The 23382-nt window shown below is 44.9% G+C and overlaps 1 protein-coding gene across 1 annotated transcript in view; it reads left to right on the forward strand.

Moving 5' to 3' along the window:
- Nucleotides 1-23382, forward strand: part of NFX1 (nuclear transcription factor, X-box binding 1) — a 2569209-nt gene that overhangs the window by 2074437 nt on the left and 471390 nt on the right. The gene's annotated exons all lie outside the window — the stretch shown is intronic.

Consider the following 23382-nt stretch of genomic DNA (forward strand, 5'->3'; position numbering starts at 1 on the left):
TGGCTGCCATTTCCCGATACACCAGAACTACAGGACGGGCATCCTTGTGGTCTCATCGCCTGGTGAAGGAATTTATGAAGGGGACTATTCCGATTGTTCCCGCCGGTGAAGGCCCCTGCCCCGGCGTGGGAGCTCAACATGGTGCTGACCAGGCTCATGGGGGCCCCATTCGAGCCTATGCATTCGGCGCAGTTGAAGTTCCTGTCGTGGAAGACGGCATTTCTCGTGGCCATCACCCCCGCACGACGAGTGGGAGAGATCCAGGCCCTATCTTGCAAGCCTCCATACTTGACTTTTCACGACACGAGGGTGGTGCTGAGGACGCACCCCTCCTTTAGGCCCAAGGTGCCGTCTGACTTCCACCTCAACGAGCCCTTGGTGTTGCCAGTTTTCTTCCCGTCGCCTTCGTCTCCTGCTGAGAGGACTTTGCACTCGCTGGATGTGGCTAGAGCGCTGAAGTTCTACGTGGACCGCACAAAGAGTTTTCGGAAGACATCACAGCTGTTTGTGAACTTTGGACCTCTGAATCAAGGGAAGGCTCTCTCGAAGGCTTCCATTTCCAGATGGCTCTCCGGCTGCATCATACACTGTCATCGGTTAGCAAACCGACCGCTGCTCGGCCGTCCGAGAGCCCATTGGACCAGAGCGATCGCTACTACCACGGCGTTCCTGTCTGGTGTGCCCCAGCTGGACATCTGCAGGGCTGCTACGTGGAGGCCGATGCACACCTTCACAAGATTGTACTGCGTCAATCGGGACTCCAGGGAGGAGTCCAGGGTCGGCCAAGCAGTTCTGCGCAACCTGTTCGCTTAAGGTGAGCCTGGTGAGGATGTAAGAGATGCTTAATGTTGAGTTGTTGTATTGCTTAATGTTGAGCCTGTTGCCACCTCCCGTGGTTGTGCATGTTTATACTGCTATGTATTCTTATATTCATGAGCATGTGAATCCATGCCAGACCCCATGCTGGAGAAGGAACAAGTTACTTACCTGTAACTGTTGTTCTCCAGCATGGGTCTGGCATGGATTCACATGCGAACCCTCCCTCTTTCCCCTCTGCGGCTCTTCACTTGGTCATACTGCCACTTTACGTGCTACCAAATCTGAAGATGGCTGCCAGGGGAGGGGCGTAGGGAGAGGGCAGTCATTGCCTGGGGGCAGTATGACCCAGAGATCAGTGATTGGTTACTTCTAAGAAAGACCGATCAGAAACGAAACTGATACTGATTTTTTCTTTACCGAGGATTCCCAGCCTGACGACGGGGAATATTAATGAGCATGTGAATCCATGCCAGACCTATGCTGGAGAATTACAGTTACAGGTAAGTAACTTGTTCCTTACGTTCACCTCGGAACTCTGGTTCGTCCTTGTTTACGCGTTCCTACAGAGAACGCTATATGTTGCCTTGGAGACCTTGGCGCCTCTTGCATTCACGTAGGCGTTGAAGCCTATGGCGGCATGTTGTGCGTGCGGTCAGCTGATCTGTATTTAAGCCCCGCCCCCATGTACAGCGGTGCTTTTGAATTTGTACTTTCAAAGCTGCACATCTTGTTACCTTGTTTTCAAGCTCTTTGAACTCCTGGTCTGCTCTGTGACCTTCCTTGCCTCGTTCTTGTCGCTTACCTGCTTATTGCCAAACTCGGAACGGCCACGGACTGCATTCGTCTCATCCCTCACGTCTTACCTGCTTATTGCCAAACTCGGAACGACCACGGACTTCATTCGCTTCATCCCTGCACGTCTTACCTGCTTGCTGACAAACCGGAATGTCCACGGACTGCATTCGTCTAACCCCTCACGTCTTACCTGCTTATTGCCAGACTTAGAAGGCCACGGACTGCATTCGCCTCATCCCTGCACGTCTTACCTGAACATCTATTGGACGGCTTCAACTCCATCCATCGTCACGTCTTCCCTCTCTTACAGCTGAAAGACTCTAAGGAACTTAAAGGACACTGGCGCTTCAGCGCAAGGATCAAAAGACATTAGCGCAACTCAGCAAGGCTCAAAGACTCTTTAGGCGTCCTCGTGCCGGCGGGAATAGGAAACAAGACATTGTGTTTCCAGAACTGTCACTACATTACTACAACTTCATCCTTCAGAATCCATCCAGGTCACTTATTGGTAAGCACACTACTGTCTGGTTCTTCCTTTGCCTTACTAGCCTGTACGCATGGTAATAGTCACATCTCTTGTTTCAGGATACTCACCAATCTAGCTTGGAAGTTGTCAGTCCCAGTCTACTTTTCTTGCATGTGAGTATTGGCTCTTCACCTTGCTTAGATATTGTTGTCTTGAGTTATATGTTAATACTTGGTTAATTTCTCTTGCAGCCAGCTGTCTGGGTACCAGGGTGTACCAATATTTTCGGGCAATACTCGCCTCAATCTGTCCTTTTGTACTGTTGAGGGGTATATTGTCAGAAAGACTCAATTGCATCACGACGTCTCAAGCCACCACTGCTTGATTTAGCCCTTGGGCCCTAACATATTCAGAAGCCTTATAAAATGGAAGAAGCCGCTGATCATTTGGCGGCTTTATCCAAGGTGGTGGCTGACCTCAGGGCTGACATGACAGCAGCACATGATGCTACTCAATGTCGTATCGATGAGTTACATGCTGGCTTGCAGTCAGGGGCTGGAGCATCTAGTCCTGGAGCGGATTTGGCTGCACGAAGGGCTCAATCGAGAAATGAGTCAGGCCCTGTCTATATGGCAGCACAGTTTCCGTTGGCTCCTCCAGAAAGGTTCCTAGGGGATCCTAAAACCTTTTGAACATTCATTAATCAGTGCCATTTACATTTCTTGTGTAGGCCTGCCTCCTTTCCGGATGCTACTACAAAGGCGGAATTTGTTCTGTCTAATCTTGGGGGTACTGCTGCAGTTTGGGCCAATCTCCTGCTGGAACAAAGTAGCCCGCTACTCTGATTGTGAGGCACTGATTACGGCAGTGACCTGTGTTTTTGATACCAGATATAAATCACAGGCGACGGACCTGGAATTGCTTTCTTTACAACAGAAAGACAGTTCCTTTTTGGATTATTTGGCTAAATTCAACCAGCTAGTTGCAGAAACAGATTGGCCAGATGAAAAGAAAGCTGCTTTGTTCTATAAAGGTCTTTCGAAGGCTTTAAGGACGTTCTAGCAACGGTACCGGTTCTGCCTAGTGGTTTCCCAGAACTGGTTGATCTTGTGTTGCAAATTGACGCTCGCAAGGCAGAACGAAAGGGCGAACAAAGAACCACTCTAGCCGTTCCGCCTGTGTTGACATCTGTGCCAATGCAGATTGGTGCCATCCGAGGCCCACTTACCCCCACAGAAAGAGCCCTTCGAAGGGTCAAACATTTATGCTTCTACTGTGCTTCATCAGAACACTTCTTGAAACTTTGACCCAAGAAACCTAAGAAGGCGGGAAACGCCAAAGCGCGATAACAGACGGGAGGTCCCTTTGTCGAGTCAAGTTGTCATGGACCCCCGAGCCTCAGTTCCTTTCTCGGTTTTGGCTACCTTGTCCTCTCCATCTGAGAAAACCTGATCTATTGAACCCATCCTTGATTCAGGTGCAACTGGAAACTGTGTGGACGCACAATATGTATGTGATCATTCCATTCCGTTGCTTTCAAAGAAAACACCAGAGTTAGTTAATGCAGTGGACGGTACATCTCTGGTTTGGTGATGGAACAAACCATTGATCTTGTGTTATCAATTGGTTTCAACCATTCAGAGGTCATCCATTTTGATGTCATTTCAGCTCCCCAACTCAAGCTGATTCTGGGTCGGCCCTGGTTAACTAAACACAATCCCATCATCGATTGGGTGTCACGTTCTGTAGAATTTACCTCGGACCAATGTCTGAAGTCTTGTCATGTATCTACGGTTGAATTAAGAAATCCTAGTTCCATGCTCCTGGATACAGCATTTACAATTGGGGCTATCACTACAGTGCTCCTTCCTAAAGAATATGATTCTTTCAGGAACGTTTTTGATGAAAAGGTGGCAGAAAAGCTACATCTGCATCGTCCATATGATTGCCCAATTGAATTACTGGCAGAGGCCCGTATTCCTTCTGGTAGAATTCATTCCCTTACGCAAAAGGAGGACTTAGTGCTAAAATAGTATATACACCGAGCACTCAGTACGGGATTCATCCATCCCTCGAGGTCTCCAGCAGCATCACGTCTTTTCTTTGTTCCCAAAAAAGAGGGAGACCTCTGCCCCGGTATTGATTACAGAGCAATCACAGTCCGGAATCAGTATCCAATTCCTCTCATTTCAGTCCTGTTGGAATAACTTGGTTCTTCCAAGTTTTTTACCAAACTTGACTTAAGGGGAACTTATAATCTGGTGAGACTCAGAGAAGGTGACGAATGAAAAACAGCCTTTAAGACAAAGTATGTTCTTTTTGAATACTTCGTCATGCTATTCGGCTTATGTAATGCCCCCGCTACGTTCCAGTATTTCATTAATGATGTTTTCAAGGATTTACTGGACCAGTTCATGGTTGTCTATCTTGACGATATTCTCATATATTCCCCTACCTACAAGGAACATGTTCAACACGTCTCCACTGTTTTACACAGAGTGCGTGAAAGCACTCTCTATGCCAAATTGGAGAAGTGTGTCTTTCATGTTGATCAGATGGAATTCATAGGATACGATATCCCCAGTGAGGGTGTTGAGATGAACAATAATAAGGTTAAAGGGATTTTGGACTGGCCTGTCCCAAATAATGTAAAATCCCTTTAGTCCTTTTTAGGGTCTGCAAACTTTTATAGGCGGTTCATCCACTCATTTTCTGCTATCGCAGCTCCTTTGACTGCACTAACCAGCTCCAAGACTCGCTTTGTATGGACTGATCAAGCCCAAGAAGCATTTGACACGCTTAAGTCCACGTTTACTTCAGCCCCGGTGCTACAGCATCCGGACCAGAAACATCCATTCGTTGTTGAGGCTGATGCCTCTGATCAAGCTATTGGGGCTATTCTGTCCCACAGATGTGAGGACACAGGTCTTCTACATCGTGTGGCCTATCATTCTAGAAAACTTACTAAGTATGAGATGAATTATACGATCACTGAACGTGAACTACTCGCAATAAGTGATGCATTCCTGGTGTGGAGACACCATCTATTGGGTACTACTACACCAGTACAGGTCTTCACCGACCACCGTAATCTTCTTGCTCTTAAATCAGTACGCTGTACCACTGCACGACACACACGTTGGCATGAATTCTTTTCTATGTACAACTTCCAAATCACTTACCGTCCTGGCAGTTTGCATTCTAAGGCAGATGCTTTGTCCAGATTGATGAAGGTGGACCGACGCCTGTCCGGGAAGGGAAGGTTTTACAGCCGTCATTTGTTCTTGCACTGTAGATTCCTCTTTGGAGGGTTTGATTCAATCCTGAATGGCGACTAGTCCTCCCGAACTCCATGACTATGAAATGGAAGTTATCCACTCAATGCCATATGTACAAGGGCGGCTTTATCTTCCTACACCTGAAACCCGGGTGTTGGCTCTCCAGTGGTGTCATGATGCTTTAATGGCCGCTCATCCGGGGAGACGCAAGACTCTTGAGCTATTAAAACGATGGGCGTTCTGGCCTACTATGACTAAGGATGTGTCGGATTACATCAGGAACTGCGCTATTTGTGCTCAGTGCAAAGGTACGTGTCCAAACCCATGGGTTTGATTCATCCTATGCCTGTCCTGAAGATACCTTGGCTTATGATTTCAATGGACTTTGTGGTAGAATTACCTCTTGTCAGAGGTTGTGATACCATATGGGTGGTCATAGACTACTTTTCTAAGATGGCCTTATTCATACCTTGCCAAGGCATGCCTTTTGCTCCGGTACTAGCGGAGTTGTTCTTGCAGCACGTTTTTCGTCGCTTTGGTTTGCGAGAGATCATCATCACGGATCGTGGTTCACAGTTTACCTCCCGTTTCTGGCATCATCTAGTCACTGCCTTGGGTATTGATGGACGTTACTCCACAGCCTATCACCCTGAAACAAATGGGCAGACAGAAAGGGCGAATGCCACTATGGAACAATTCTTACACTGTCTAATCACTCAGCATCAAGAGTCGTGGTTAAATGTATTGGGAGCAGCAGAATATGCGTATAATAATTCAGTCCATTCGTCTACTGGCATCACTCCGTTCTTTGCCCTTTATGGTCTACATCCTAGGTTAATTCCTGGGGATGTTATTCTCACCACTGACAATCCGGCAGCTCAGTCTTGCATTTGTGACTTCATTTCACTGATGGATATGGTCTCTGATCACTTGGACGCCGCGCAACGGCAAGCAAAACTCTATGGTGACAAGCACCAGACTCCTGCCCCCGATTATCAACCTGGAATGCTGGTCTAGTTGGCTTCTAAGAACCTCCATTTGCCTGGTCGTAGATGTTTGGTACCTCGTTTTGTGGGTCCCTTTCCCATTAAAGAAGTGCTCAATCCTTTGGTGGTCTGTTTAGAGTTACCTTCCCGGTGGAAGATACATCCAGTCTTTCATGTTTCCCTTTTGAAACCATGCCCCGCAGGCACCCGCCTCCCTTCTCGTACTGCACCAGTCATGGTCAATGGTGTGGAGGAGTACGAGGTTAAAGCTATTCTGGATACTAAGAAGATACGTGGGGTTCGTCATTTTCTCATTGATTGGGAAGGTTACGGTCCGGAAGAGCGTACCTGGGAACCTGAGTCAAATGTGCATGCTCCTCTCCTCCTGTCCAGGTTTTTAGCCTCTCACTCCGGGGATCTTTCTTTGGGGGAGGAAACTGTCAGGGTTCTATTTGATTCCTCTTTGTCTGGTCATGGATCGGTCTCACGCAGAAAGAGACGTTCCCGAAACCCCAGTAGATATTACACTTTACGTTCACCTCGGACCCCTGGTTCGTCCTTGTTTACGTGTTCCTACAGAGAACGCTATGTGTTGCCTTGGAGACATTGGCGCCCCTTGCATTCACGTAGGCGTTCAAGCCTACGGCAATGCATTGTGCGCGCGGTCAGCTGATCTGTATTTAAGCGCCACCCCCACAGTGCTTATGAATTTGTACTCTCAAAGCTACGCATCTTGTTATCAAGCTCTTTGAACTCCTGGTTTGCTCTGTGACCTTACCTGCCTCGTTCTTGTCACTTACCTGCTTATTGCCAAACTCAGAACGACCACGGACTGCATTTGGTTCATCCCTGCACGTCTTACCTGCTTGCTGCCAAACCGGAACGTCCACGGACTGCACTCGTCTCATCCCTCACATCTTACCTGAACATCTATTGGACGGCTTCAGCTCCATCCATCGTCACGTTTTCCCTCTCTTACCGCTCAAAGACTCTAAGGAACTTAAAGGACATTGGTGCATCGACGCAAGGATCAAAAGACATTAGCGCAACTGTGCAAGGATCAAAGACTCTTTAGGCGTCCTCGTGCTGGCGGGAATAGGAAACAAGACATTGTGTTTCCAGAACTGTCACTCCATTACTACAACTTCATCCTTCAGAATCCATCCAGGTCACTTATTGGTAAGCACACTACTGTCTGATTCTTCCTTTGCCTTACTATCCTGTACTCATGGTAATAGTCACATGTCTTGTTTCAGGATACTCACCAATCTAGCTTGGAACTTGTCAGTCCCAGTCTACTTTTCTTGCTTGTGAGTATCGGCTCATCACCTTGCTTAGATATTTTGTTGTCTTGAGTTATATGTTAATACTTGGTGAATTTCTTTGCACAAAAACAACGGTTTTGTAGGAAAGGAGCAATTTGGATGTTTCTGTAAAACAGAACTGTTTCTAAAAAGTGCTCAAACTCGAGAGAGGGGGGGGTGAGGGGATGTTGGGCTGGGGAGGGTCACCCAACTCAACGTACCTGTCCCTAAGGAAGAACACCCTATCCTTGACGGGGGTGCCTATCCTTTCCAAATCAAGGGGTCTCCGCTTACCCAGTTGTTACTCTAGACGACCTCTGGAGCACGCTTGTTAATTGGTCATCTCCCTCCCCCCCCCCCGTCCTCCCTTTTAGTCTTTCTTCGTTCCCGGTCCATTTTTCGCCTTGAACAATTGCCGCAGATTTGCATTCCAGCAGCTTAATATTTTACTTATCAAGCCTTTCGTGCAACTGCAAGTAATTGGTACGTTTCTTCATTCCTTCCTCTTTCAAATACATATCTTTGGTTGACAGTAAATAACAAGTTACTTACTAGTTGTCATATATGGCCAACATCACTTTTCTTTTCCACAGTGGAGCCCACGACCGATTTATTACCTTGTAATTAGTTACTTCCAACTCATGGTAAGAGAGTACTTTCATTTTATTTACTTGTGGCACATCTGATTTGTACAATTATGCAATTCTGCACAAATGGACAGTAATTAGGTACTGGCCGACCTCTCGATGCGGTAATGACCGTTGGCTCAAACTGTGCAATTAACTTTTTCAGTACCCAGTTTATCGAGAAGCCAAGATCAAGGTACCATCCCGCATTATCACTTTAACACATGTACTGTTGGTTGATCACCATTGCAACCCATTACTTTCTGGCTAAATAATTGTTATTTTTCTTTTCTCTTTTTCAAATTGATATCCTTTTTTACCAAATGGCGTGTATTACTGTACATATCCTTTTTGATTTACTTTGATGTACCTAAATGTTCCTTTTCATTTGCTTTTCAATATATGATGCTCATTTGAATTTGGTTGTTGTTTGCCACCCCCATTTGCCCTGTGATACTTGGGTTTGATTGTTGTTGTATTATTGTTTGTCACATTTAACATATATGGTTTTGCTCGAACAATCATAATTATATTTACTAATATGCAGCCTCAGTGGAAGAGCGGGAAGCTCGAAACATGTGTCAGGCTGCAACGGTGTTGATTAAAACCGACAACAAAAACAACTGTGCTTGTTATTTTAATTGTGTGCGCAGTGTGAGAGCAAGCACATTCTCCCCTGAGGACTAGCCCTAGCCTTCTATACTGGTGGCCTCCATATTGTTTCAGAGCAAAACCAATCACACAAAAGTCATCAATTTCTACTATTCAATCTTCAGTATTGTAGGCAATTCCACTTTGGTTTTTTCAGCAATGTCCAGAACTGTAAATTAGATTCTGTAGCTGCCTGGATGTGGTTGAAACGACCTGAGAGCAGGTCAACTGTTCGTATTCCTTATCCTGTGTCAATTTTAAATTTTTGCCCATAGGTCCCATAAATAGGAAATACTTGCAGTTCAGAGTTTGGAAACGCCACCCGCCATAGAGGGCAATTTCAACAACATCCTATTCAGGCGGGAACAGCAATGGATTTTTAGATTGAATACATGTTCCCAAGGACTCAACGAAAGCATCCAGTGGCACGACCTAGCCGTGTGCTTACTTGGGTCTCTCCATGGGTTCTAACCACCCCAATCCCCCCCCCCTCACCTCCCCTCTTTTGGCTTAGCACCTTGCCTGAGGAACCCTCACTTTCATCATCCGATGTTCCTCCCCATAAACTTTTGAATGCCAGTATTGCCCTTTGGATGAGGGACAGCCCCTTGTGGGCCCAAGCAGGTGAGGAGTCCATGTTGTGGACACCACCACTGAGGCGCCCCTTTTTTACCCATTCGCCATCGGCCTCCTTCCCTCGGCCCACACACTCCCCTTCCCCCCCAACCGCCCTCCCCTCTCCAATGCTGCCAACAAGGTCTAGCCATCTCACATAGTGTCAGTTACATACTGGATGCCCGCTTATTTATTTAGCAGCCCACTACAGACAACAAGCCCACAAGCTGTTTTTTTTTTCGCGCTCCCTCGTATTTTCGAGAGGCGGTTGGGCACACTGTGGACCACAGACACACACCGCTCACTGCGGACGTTGCCTTGACTCCTGTCTATGTCATACCGACGCTAGGCGTGCACGCATTGTTGCTCTGTTTCTTTAGGCGATCAGGCTTTTCTCCGATCACATGCATTTGGAGCAGCACAACGTTACTGAGCATCCGGATCCCGCGAAGGTGCCCCCGTTAACCACAAACATCAGGTATGGACTGGGACCTTTGCTGCCCACAGCTGCATTGTCCCCTAGTACGTATGCTTAACTTCAAGACACTTTTGTCTTTATTTCAGCATTTTTGACTGCCAGCATACGATCAGAGCATCACCTCCACTACATGCATATGTACAGAGGTAACTGGTTTTTGGCCATACTTTTAAATTCCAGCATGCTTTCACGAGGAAGAGGGGTCCCAGCACATCCCTTGATCAGCCCCCTCTCACCACTACCCTTGATGATGAGTCTTTTTTCACCGGTGATCAGGCACCAGTACTTTCCTGTAATTTCTGACCAACAGCTTTGGTTAAATCATTCTCATACTCATTTTGAGTCGATAGAATGTCAACCCCTTCTACCGTAAGGCCAGCAGTTTCAGCCTAAGCCCCCTAACAATATGTTGTTCTTCCATTGCCCCCCCGACCCCCTTCTGTGTCCCAGCAGGAGACGCCTGACCAAGTTCAGCCATCCTGAACTTTCTGATTTGGTCTGAATATGGAATCAAGGTCCTGACGAAGATGGCTTCATCCACGCACGCCATTGAAACTGGTCGACCCCAGAGGTCATGAGGGCTCTCCCACACAAATATCTCCAATAAGAGGAAAAAGATATCGTTACACATAATTGCTCTCGCACACACTCATTTGGAGAGAGTGTTTATTTTTATAAGAGCCTTTCTTACACCCCATGGCCCTTTTACTCCGCCTGTTTTTAGGCTTTTCCAAACTCTGAACTGCAAGTATTTCCTATTTATGCGACCTAGGGGCAAAAATGTAAAATTTACACAGGCTAAGGAATACCAACAGTTGACCTGCTTTCAGGTCGTTTCAACCACATCCAGGCAGCTACAGAATCTAATCTAGTTCTGCACATTGCTGAAAAAAACAATTGATGACTTTTGTGTGATTGGTTTTGCTCTGAAACAATACGGAGGCCACCAGTATAGAAGGCTAGGGCTAGTCCTCCCCTCTATCACTGTTAGATAGGCGTCACCACACATGCTACCTAGGGATAGGCACCCCTGTCAAGCATAGGGTGTTCTTCCTTAGGGACAGGTACGTTGAGTTGGGTGACCCTCCCCAGCCCAACATCCCCCCCCCCTCTCTTTTGAGTTTCAGCACTTTTTAGAAACAGTTCTCTGTTTTACAGAAACATCTGAATTGCTCTTTTCCTACAAAACCGTTGTTTTTGTGCCAACACGTTCATCCTGTTAACGGTTAAAAGGATTCCAACGGCTTGTCCGTGTTCTCTCGCTTACATCAACTTACCCTGTTGGTTGTTACATAATTTCTCTTGCAGTCAGCTGTCTGGGTACCAGGGTGTACCAATATTTTTGGGCAATACTCAGCTCAATCTGTCTTTTTGTACTCTTGAGGGGTATATTGTCAGAAAGACTCCATTGCATCACGACGTGTCAAGCCGCCACTGCTGGATTTAGCCCTTGGGCCCTAACAAAAGGGACGTTATGGTTGGTAGTGATATATATACACATATATATATATATATATATATGTTGAAAACCCTGCACCAAGGTCCAGGAAAGGTGGAAGGCACCCCAGGAAGCAGTCTTGCTTGCAATAGTCACAGCAAAACAATGAGGCAGGAAACCAGGTAATGTCAGCCAAAGATCAATACTTTAATTCATAAAATGTCCAGGACGGGAATAATAAACACGAATAACGACACGTTTCGCGGTAACAGACCGCTTGTTCACGTTTAAGGCAACAAACACAATGGAAGGACTATTTATACAATCATCAACTCTATGACTTCTGTGTAGAGAGTCGTGCACTCTTTCTTTTCTTGTCTCTTGAAGAAGTACGCCATCTTGGAATGGGTTAAAGCGTGTTGTAACTAATAAAGCTCAGTAGCAAAGAGAAACAAAACATGCTTATATGGACATGCTCAGCTAACCCAGGGCAAATGGTTATTGTTGACAAAAAAGCCCGCTTTATGTTAGGTAAGTTCTGGTAAAAATGAATCAATGAATAATTACATGCAATATCTAAAGTACAGTGCGTAGTGCACTCATTCTTTCAAATTTGTTTGAGTCAAGTGTACTTAATTTAACCCGTACAAACACCTGAACCGGTATTCACGAGCTATGCAAAATTTTCAAAGTACAACAAATGTTGTTAAAGTGCTATGTGCATTTGATAACCTAAGAATTAATTTTGCAGTTTGTAAAGTGCCTAGTGCATTTAGCAGCACGACAAGATCCTATGTCGAAACGTGATAAAGTGCTTAGTGCATTCTTAAAAACAGATGTATTTTACACTTGAATCATTTGTAAAAGGCATGAGTTAAGAACAGTTTTACCAGATTATTTGGGCAATTGCCTTTACTTAATAAAACCTCACTTTCAAAACAGCACCATACGATATAAATGACCCTAAAATCAATAATAAACCAATGGGAATAAGAGACAGATTGAAATTAAAGAAATTTAAAAAATGTGCATATCACTGTTGTTCCATTGTGTTACATTGATACTTCAACAAAGAATATCCGTTGGTTGCCCTTACAAGAAAAAGAAGTGAAAAAATAAAAGCTAAAAGACAAGAGAGGTCTAGAGTTGTAGTGAATCTCGAAATGGCAGAAGAAAAAAATAAATAGACCCTCAAATCATTACAATTGTGAGAAAACATAACACCCATGTTTGAAACAGACCAAAAGCCAAAAACAATCAAATACATTTACAATGTTGGTTGACGCAATCCTATAAATACAATATATTATAAACAAAGAGGAAGGTCTTAAGTGCACATAATGTTAGAGGTAATTGGAACCCAACTCAACATGCCACGGTCTGGGATCGTCTTTGGCAGATCAATGTTTTACTTTCATTGCTTTTTAGACCTATTAAGTTCCTAGGAATGTGTATAATTATTCATCTAGGTTGTGGCCTTGGGGTTTCTTTGTCTCATAGTCCAAGATATATCTGGTTTCCATTTGTCGCAAGAGGAGTTCTCGGTTTCTCCCCCTTGCTGTTTTTTGGATACCATATTTTCCAAAGTATCCAAAACCGTCGAGTTTTCCTCCGTGCTTTTCTTGGAAATGTAGGGCCATAGGGTATGTTGGATCGACATTTTTAATTGCTCTAATATGTTGCAAAATTCTAAGTTTTAACTTGCCGATCGTACTCCCTACATACCACTTATCGCACGGGCAGGTAAGGACATACACAACGTACTCTGTTTCGCAAGTGATTCTAGATTTTATGATCACATTATTGTTCAGAACAGGATGTTGATATTGTTTGATGTTTTTAGCAAATTTACAAGCCTTACATTTGGTACATCTTTGGAAACCCTCTGGGGCAGTACTTAACCAGCTTAAAGTCACAGGTACTGTTCTAGGGCTCATATAGCTTGATACCAGATTATCTTTCAAAGAGGCTGAGCGCCTATAAGTAATGTTGATGTTAGGCCCTAAGGTACGTCCCAGGTGCTCGTCCTGCCTAAGTATATGCCAATGTTTGTGTATTATTTGGCGAATGTTCTTAGAGGCTTTGCTGTATGTCAAAATGAGACGTGTCTCTTGTTCTTCTGTTTCATTTGCAATATGAGCCTTGGGCATTAGCAAAGTCTTGCGATCCATTTGCCGTACTTTATGAAAGGCTCTCTCCAACACTTTTTTTGGGTAACCTCTTTGTTGGAATCTTTGTGCCATGAGTCTACACTCCCTGTCATAAGTTTCCAAAAGCGAGCAATTCCGTCTGATGCGGATAAATTCACCATAGGGAATGCTCCATTTTAATGAGGTGGGGTGGTTGCTCATAGCATGCAATGGTGTGTTGGAGCTAGTTGGTTTTCTATACGATTCAGTCACCAAACTGTCATTGACCACATTGACAAGTATGTCCAAATAGACAACGGTGGTCTTACTGTGGCTCTCGGTGAACTTAAGATTGTATTCGTTTATATTAAGTAACTTCACAAACTCCAACCATTCGTTTGCGGGTCCGTCCCATATTACAAATAAATCATCTATGTAACGCAGCCACATGACCACCTTATCTGTTAAGTGACTGTTGGAGGGAACCCACATACATACATACATATATATATATCACTAAAAAAATGCCTCCCTGTCCGTATCCTGATTCTGACTTGCCACAAGTAGTGTTAGTAGTGGGATGTCCGTGACTTGATACAGTGTCAGACCCACCCCAAAAACATAGATGTCGAAAACCTTTGGCCAATTATGTCCTATAGGCCTGTCAACAGCTTCTCCTCTAAATAGTGAGTTACCTAGCAGTTCAGAAGTGAGGGTGAGTCCGGATCTTCTGCTCCCGAAATGTTTTCCTTTATTGAGAATTTGTCAGTCTTAAAACAGGGTGTTTCACATTAAAAATGGCTAACACTCTATCTCTTAAGACCCTCCTAGAGTGAATCCTAGATATCCAGGAGAAAGCCGAAAGAAGTTATCAAGAGACTTTAGATAGGCTAGGTGCAGGGTCCGATTGGCCCCTTGGTCTTTCAGCCCGTGACAGGGCCGAAATCGTCCCGAGGAGTGGGGGCTGGTTTCTGGCCATGCCTGGACTGGTTTGGAAGAAACAACTTTTAAAAAATATATATTTTATTTTTCAAATGTTCTTTTTTTCAAAAAGCCTTTCATCCTTCTTAGGTCGATAAATGAGTACCAACACAGGTTGGGTGATATTGTATGCATATTTGTTCTATAAAAAGAGCTTAAGCGTAAGTGCTATACAATAACATATTATCATTTGGCCTTAGACGTCTGCTTGGATTCACAGTAATTTAGTTTACTTAGGAACAATGCTATTTGATACCACTTCCTGTTTTGTCAAGGGCTGAAAGGTCGTGTTTCAACGCTTCCTGGGATGTCACTTTGGGGTGGGGTCAAATAGGTCAAGGATCTTGAGGCGAGGGGTGGGCCACTTTTTTTAGGTGAGCAGCGGGCCTCTTTTTTTGGGTCACCGGGCCTATTTCTTGTCCCAGTCGGACCCTGGTTAGGTGGCTTTATTATCCTCACAGAGTACTGCAATCCTATTGTAAAGACAATGATCTAAGCTTGTTCTTGCTAACTGGTTCAAAAGAGATGGGTGGGATGGGGGTGTTGGAAACCCCCAGCCACCCCTTTCATTGGGAAATTTCCCCCAAATCTGTTACTTTGTGGTTTTCCTTTCTAAATATCAGGAAATAAACTAGGTTAGGATCTGATTTGGTGACGTAGGACTGTATTCATGTTTTTGATTAGAATAGGGTTTAGAGTTCCACTAGGTAGAGGGAAAGAGTAGGCCTTTTAATTTTTAAATAAGAGACTTAAAAACATGCCTCTGTGTATGTCTCCCGATTCTGACTTGCCACAACGTCCACTTTAAAGACCAAAACCTCATGGCTAACGTATATTAGTAGTTTTAATCGGTTTACCTTTGTTGTGAAGTGTATTCTTGGGGCACTATAAACTTTTTTGATATTCCTTTCTTGGAGGTTGTACTTTGCTTTTTGTAGGGAATTTGTTAATGCAGAGCTTTTATATAAAGAGTATATATTTACAGTAATTCCACTGTCTGGACAATACTTTGTGTGTTGATGTATGTCATCTTCACCTTACGCTAGCTATCTCGCCTCCTAGTAGTGAAGCCAGACTGCTCTGCCTTGTTTAAAACAATGAGTTTGGAATAAGTTTGTACCCCTCACCAAAGGGCTTAAATAAATCTGATGTAGGGCCTCATCTGAATGACTACACAACTTGGGTTGTGGGCAAGCCGCTAGAAAGGTGAATGGAAAGCTACACCTGCAGTCTTAGTAATGGCATCAGAGAAAGCATGTTCTTTTCCAAGGGGCTTTTGGGGGGAATGGCAGGCAGGGTCTTTCTCCCGACCCTCCTCCCCGCACTAAATAGAAGAAAATGGGGACAAGCAGTGTTTTTTAAAGCTCATTAAAAAAAATATTTTATACATGAAAAGCTGTACTTTCTAGGATCTCTACCGAACTGAAGCGCAGGGTAAATTGTCTGATTTATGATACTGTACAGCACCAAGAAAAGGTCTGCAGCATGCATCATGGTTCCGATAACTAAATAATCTGTTCATGGAAGAAACATACGTACACCAGAAAAAAAGCATGCATATGGTATTAGATATGTTAAGCTGCAGTTATGGAGTAGGGCCAGATTTCTCTGCATTTGTGGGCAGACAGAAATTGTCTTGCCAGATGCAGTATCCGGGGAAATAAAGACCATGCCAAAGCTGCTGCACCCGCATTGATTAACTGTTCCCAGCACACAGAGAACTGAGGAACTTTCTGTCTTTTTTTTGCTTTTAAGTACATTTAAATGCCAATAGCCTTCTTTGAACACAGACACAGCCCCAAGTGGGTGATTGGTGGCAGGTTTTGTCCCTAAAGAAGTACAAATTGTGGATGATTAGAAACTGCTTGCTGTGTGAAAGAAATGACTACAGGCAGGTGATGGTATTATGTTTTTTCTTTCTTATGGGTACATTCCTCTCCAAGATTACTCCATCTTCTGTTACACCTATTATGTAGTCTGGTATGGAAAGATTTCCAAAAGTTACCGGGTGGTGCCATGTGGCTCCGAGATTGTCATCACGCTGCTGCCATCTCACGCTGGAAGTAATATTATTCATATGTTCGAAGCTGCTGGGAATACTTTTCTTGGTGCTTTTTTTATGCGGTCATTCGCAGGAATGTTTTACAGAAATGTGTTTAGTTCTGGAAACCTGTCACCGCCACAGAGCAAGGACATGAAGAATAGGCTTTAAAGCCTGATTTTGTGTACACCACAACTAGACAAAAAGACTAACGTCTTTTCTGCCACATAAAAGATTGAGATACCGAAGAGAGCAGGTGTTCTGAGGCGATGAATCCTAAGGAGGTGTGTGAAAGCATAGCTAGACTCTTGCTTCCTTCAAGCAGTCTCTGCACTAGAGAAGATTGCTCTAATTCTCATCCAAGTCATCACCAGAGACTCCCAGATCAAAGCTCTAATCCTGTATAGTGGGAGAAAAGGAAGGAAAGACTCCCCTCACTCAGAGGTTCTTCTTCTTGAACAATACTCTTTTGATCACAAAAGAATGTACAATACATAAGAAATCAGATTTTACGGTAAGCAGTGAGCTTCTTACAATGGGGTGAGTTTGAGGGACATTCTGACGAGGGTGTGAAGTGGAATAAATGAAACAGTCGGGGACAATACATAAGTGGACATGAATAGATTAAGGACAACCAACATTGGACATTTGTATGCGCAGATAGGCGGTACGGTCAGCTGTGCTCGGGACGTGACCATGATGGGAGGAAGTAAGCGACAGGTGCAGGTTAGAGGCGAGGGGAAAAATGTTAGCTAGCAGGCTAGTAGGTTAAGAGCGTAACTCGGAGGCAAGGGTTTAGGCTTTTAGTTTGGTGTTGAATAAATCCATGTGGAGTGTTTATCGGATGTCCGTGGGAAGAGAATTCCATGCAAGTGGAGCAAGATGAGAGAAAGAGCGGAAGCGAGAAGAAGCACAGGGAGGGTGAGGAGTGACCAGGGTAGTTGAGGAGGCAGAGCAGAGATTTCGAGAAAGCTTATAGGGTTGGACAGAGGAGGATAGATACAGTGGTGCCTTACTGTGGATAGATTTGGAAACCAGGACAAGAAATTTAAATCTGGCCCTGTTTTGCATCATCAGCAATCCAGTCTGGAGACAGTACAAGGAAGTAGGTGTGAATTGAGGGAGTTCAAAGAGCGTCCTGGTAGCAAAGTTAATGATCTTGTTGAGAGGACAGAAAGCATAGTTGGGGAGACCAAAGAGGATGCTGGCACACTAATCCAGCTTAGAGAAGACAAGAATGGTTAAGAGATGCTTGGCAGTGTTGAAAAGAAGTAGGTGCCTGATTTTCCTAATATTTAGGAGGTTGAGGCGACTTGCTGTTCCAGTTTTGGGAATGAAAGTAGAGGTGGTGTGTGAAGGTTCATAGATGATGCCAAGTTTTCAAGCTGGAGAAGAGTAGGGGATAGTGTCAGATGGAACTGGATAGTGATCACAGTTCAAGGGTGTTTATTGAAATTCAATGGGTTGGTTAAATGCCCATTTAACCCTAAATCCAATGATGGGAACAAGCTACAACCATCAAATAATAACGCAGTCCTAGTGGAGTCAAAATAAAAGGGCCTATACTAATAAACGTATTGCAAATCCTTACTTATAAATACAAATGGTGTGGGACAATAATGTATGCAAAAAGAAAATTATATGTCAGGATAGTTGACCAGTTGGCTTCCCTTCCCCACATTTTCAGCACGGGACAAGGCGGCATGTTCAAGCTTCACACGCTCTCTGCCTTCTTTGGCACGAGGATACAGCTCAAAGCATAGGTATCGGCGCTTTCTGCCCAAAGTGTCTCTCTCAATAAGTCACTTATTGCAGAAGGTCTGACGTAACAAACAAGCATTAAAGTTCCTTTCTTCTCAGGAATTTCACAAGTTTCAAATTAGTCTCTCTCGATCGTGCTCGGATCTCCCTCCTTTTGGTTCGGACTGCTTTAGCACAATGTTCACAATTGGTCTCCATCGTTCGGACTCAGACCACAGATCTTCCTCCTTCAGGTTCGGACACCTATAGCGCAATGTTCGCAATTGGTCTCCCCGACTCACCGGCTGTGTTGATCTTTCTGGCGCTGCTTTGATCGTGGAGCCAAGGATGGTACCACCGCGGCTGCTGCTCCTCCCCGACTTGGTAAACCCTGCAGGAGGTCCCGGGTATCTCTGAAACACAATGCAGGATTCTTCAGTCTGCTTTCCTAGCCTTATTATTTTACTCTGAAGGACTCTTGAAAGTAACGGTTTCTTACCGGAAAGGTCAAGGGGTATCACCCTCCTTGTGCCCCCTTCTTGGTTTTCCGTCTTTCTTCCCTCGTTCAGCTCCTGTCTAGAAACCAATGTTCCTTCTTGTGCTTTGCCTTGCTCAGTGTGGAGAAATTTAATGGAAGTCAGGTGTGAGGGTTTACCAGTAATTGCTTGACCATAGTATTAGGACATGTTAGGTACGCTGCTCGGGTGTGAGTCTTGTTTTCTCCCAGAGCGGCCTTTCCGTGTGAAAGTGTTCGTTAAGGGGAAGAGGCGGGGGGGGGGAGTAATGTTTCTACATATCCTACCGGGTCGGATGGGGTAAAGGTGTAACAGGGAGGGGGATACAGTGTCTCGCAATCGTGTCCTACTTCCCGAAGACCACCCCCCCTCACCGAGGTGATCCTCCCGCACTGGTCCACCCCCAGGAACTAAATCCAAAAGCAATGGCAGTGTCCTGGCTACCTTATTGACAGATCCCTGGGGACTAGCAGGTGAGACACCTTCTGGTTTCTCACAGAAGTGAGAGGTGAATGAGTCGTATAGTAGGTATTGGAAGCTGGGGAAGGCTGTCGGGTATGAAGGAGAAAAGTGCGTACTGTAGGTCGGAGATAAAGGGAGGAATGACAGAAGGTTTACATTTCCTTTTAGTAATAAGTGAAGCAAGTGGTGAGGCTCAGATGGTGGAAAGGAGATGGTGGTGGAAATAATTGAGTGATCAGATATGGATGGTGTGACAGTAGTATTAGTGGCTGAGAGAGGTGGAGATGAATAAGAGATCCAAAGAGTTTCCTCGTGTGTGGGTATGTAAGTTATGGATAGAGTGGAGAGCGTGGTCAGAAAAGACTAAAGTTCTGATTTCTGAGAAGTGATTGGTGATGTTTAGTGGAAAGAGAATCAAGGAGTTTCCCAATGTGAACAAAGAATGGTGCAGTAGTACCAGCAGGGTGATAGCTGGAGATGTGAACCGAGTGAGGCAGAGCAATAGTAGAGATTGTGAATTCAAAGAGGTAGGGGAGGACCTGGCATTTGATATTTGAGGCATTAAGGCAGGAAGAGAGAGTATGTGTTTGACGCCTCCACCTCTGCCAGTCAGTCGAGGAGAGTGAACGAAGAATAATTGGTAGTCGTGTAGTGCTGTCAGAGTATCTGTGGCAGATGGAGAAAGTTCAGAAGGAATGGGACGCACTCTTGTCCCCTGATCTCCTAGTCCATCAGTGGTTGATCTCTGTGATATTGTCCCTGCTGTTGGTGGGATGAGGCAATTTCTTCCTGATTGGCTTTGCCACAAGAGCCTCTTGTGGCTAACGGCTGGAGATGGGTTTGGTCCAAAATGGATGCAGGAAGTGAGGTCAACGGTCCAAAATGCCAGCTGGAATTGATTGGAGCAACAGGGACAAGACACTCAGAATCCCTGCTCACGTAGGCCTAAGGGATTGGACCAGGGTAAGACTTTTGCGAAAGCCAGAACCTTCAGCCCTGATGTCACTTGTCTCCTCTGATGCTGATTTTGCCAGTGACATCAGTGCTTGCTCCAGTGTCACTGGGGGTTTCTTCATTGGTACCACCATCTTTGCTCTGTCTTTCTGAGGGAATTTGTTGGAGTCCCGGTCTGTAAAGTATGATTCAGGATGCTTAAGCTATGGCTGTTGAACATATATTCAAAGATTTACTAGTATCGTTGGTTAGGATGAGGACTGTTTTCACACTGTTTCAGTTCTTCCCAGAGGGAATCACAGCTGCCAGACAAAGCAACAAGTGGTCCAGGACTCCAACGATGCCTTACTTCAATTAAAGAGTTGAGCGAAGCCAGCAGCTTGCACACATCCACAAAATGAGATGGGTAAGGCACTGATTCAGTCACTGGGTCTGGACTTTGGCTCCCAGGAGTTATGTCAAAGGTGATTCATACCCTGTGGCTTGGGGCTCTGTCACAGAAGATCAAAACACATGCTCTTATTAGATGCACACTAATGCCAATGTGGATTAACCTGCTTCGTTACCCTGTGTAAGGAAAACATGTCTCAAAAGCATTAGGCAGGCTCTTCTTATGCATGAACCACCAAGCCTTCTGGTGTAGGGTGTGTTGAGAGAAAATTTGCAACATCTGCCAGCACAGGACCAACAGCCTTTCCTATAACGTTCCCAAACAACAAGTCTATAAGAAGTTGAATTCATGGGGCAGGAAGCCACTCTGCACCCTGAATACCACATGCACCTTTTCCCTGTATATCCATTCCCATTAGGAGGTAGCGGAAATGGGTTTATGGTCTTTCCATCGAAAACCTTGCATCGAAGGTTAGTACCATCACATTTTTTCCATCAAAATATGTTCCATCTAAAACAAAAACGTGCATGGAAATTCGATGGAACATAAAATTGCAGGGAGCACCCTGTAAGTAATATTTTTTGTTTATTGGCGGGTCTCCCTCCACCTTACCCCCCCAAACACCCCTATATCACACCAACACCCATTTTCTAAATGTAACTCTTGTCCAGTGCTGAAATCTTTCATGTATTTCAGCACTGGACAGCTCCCTGTAACTTGTTGTATTTGTTGTTTATTTGGGGGAGTGAGGGGGGAGTGAGGGGGGATCTCCCCCGTAACCCCAAGGACACTAACCCTTGTCCTAACCATTCAATTAATATGCTTTTCGATTAATAAACTTGGATGAATTTACATTGATGGATACATTTTCGATGGAAAGACCAGATACAGTGGAAATGGCTGGAAATAATTTCCCTGCAGAAATCCAGGTTCCCTTTATGCAAATTGCCTAGGATAGCAAGGACACTTTAAAGCAACTTCTACAAAACTGGCCTATACACATCTGAATGCGTGAGCAGTTCATTGTACAAAGGTGCTGTGATTCGGTGCCACTCTTGGGCTGGAACTGTTGCTTTTGTAGCCGATTTCCAGGCAAATGGATCTAACCTTTTTAGCACTAAGGCCTATGAAAGCCTCAACAAATTCAAGGTTTACAGGCAAACTGTGAAGTCCTTGTGTTTGTGAGCCCGTTCTTCTGCATCATTGTTAATTCCTGGTACTTGAGAAGCATGGAGGCATCAGACATGTTCTAGACCCGAGACTCAATGTGCTCTTCCAAAATGACCAGTTCAAGATGGCCACTTGCCGCAGATATTACAGACCTAGGCGTTGTAGGATTGGCTTGTCTTGCAAAAGGTGCACTTTCAAGTCCCTATCCATCCCAAACCTATGAAATACTTTTTATTTCGTGATGGGAATCGCTCCATACCAGTTAATTTATCCATTTGGACTCACTTCAGCCCTGACAGTGTTCAGGAAAGTCATGGTGTAGTAGCTGCCCGTTTCCTCAGAAGGAAGGTGCACATATTTCCATTCTCAATGACTAGCTTCTTGGACTAGTTCCGAAGAGTCTGCACTGAAGGGCTTCTGGATGACTTGCACCCTGCACACCTAGTTAGGACCTTTTTTCGGTTGATAAAACCTTTGACCCCTCCAAACATTTGCAGTTTATAGTGGCAGTCTGTGATAGGGAGTGAGGCATGCTGTTCTCTCCAGAGAGTGACAAGCACCCAGACCACAGTAGCCGTAGGTTCTAAACACCTGTCAAAGCGATTTACTCCATTAGTCTCCAATGGGGGTGGGGGAGGAATGGGGAATTTCCCTGATAAGCTCAGAATGGTGTTGCACCATGTCCGACACTTGGGCCTTACAGGGTGTCCACCAGGCATATTGTCCCCTTTTCACTCAACGCTCTCCATACCGTCTTCTTTCCAGCCCTCTTTTGCCACCAGTCCAGTCACTCTTATTGGAGGAGGTTCATCTGCTTCTAGCGAAGGCCTCAATTGAACTCATACCTGGTCGGAACCAAGCAGAAGCTGGTATTCATTTACATTTTTGGTTCCTAAGGTGGCTTGTGTCCCACCTTGGATCTGATGCTATTGAATTTGCACAGGCGGATGGACAAACACAACATGGTGACTCTGCCCAGATCATCCAAGCCCTAGATTGACAGAAATTGTTGATTTTGTTTTTATCTTTGTTATGTTGCTTTATACTGTGCATCACTACAACACAGGGGGCACTTAAGATGCCTGCTTTATGTGACAAGTTAAATCAAGTGCCAGATGTACTGGAGATTTGTTGTGAGCCCATGCCAGAACCAGTTCAAGGTCCTGCCATTTCGTAGGTTTTCTTCACCTACTGCTGGCAGTGTTGCTGCTTGCCTCAGGAGGGACAGCATTCATGTCTTTCTCTACCTGATGACTGGCTTGTCCAAGCTCGCTCCCCAGACCAGGAATCATCACATCCTTTTCTGTATGTACATTTTGTTGGACAGCTTGGGCTTCTCCCTGAACTTTAAGAAGTCTCAGGTTTCACAATTCCAGTCCTTCCGATTTATTGATACATTCTAGGATGCTCACCTGGGCAGATCCTTTCCATCTGAGGATCGAGTTGCCAGCATCTTCCGAGTGGTGCAAGTCATCGAATCCCAGAAATAAGTTCCTGGCCCAGTCTTCATCTGCTAGTTAGTTCACATGGCCTCCTGTAGTCT

Source organism: Ambystoma mexicanum, chromosome 5q (assembly GCF_040938575.1).
Source record: "Ambystoma mexicanum isolate Mex_15411 chromosome 5q, UKY_AmexF1_1, whole genome shotgun sequence".
Lineage (NCBI taxonomy): Eukaryota > Metazoa > Chordata > Amphibia > Caudata > Ambystomatidae > Ambystoma > Ambystoma mexicanum.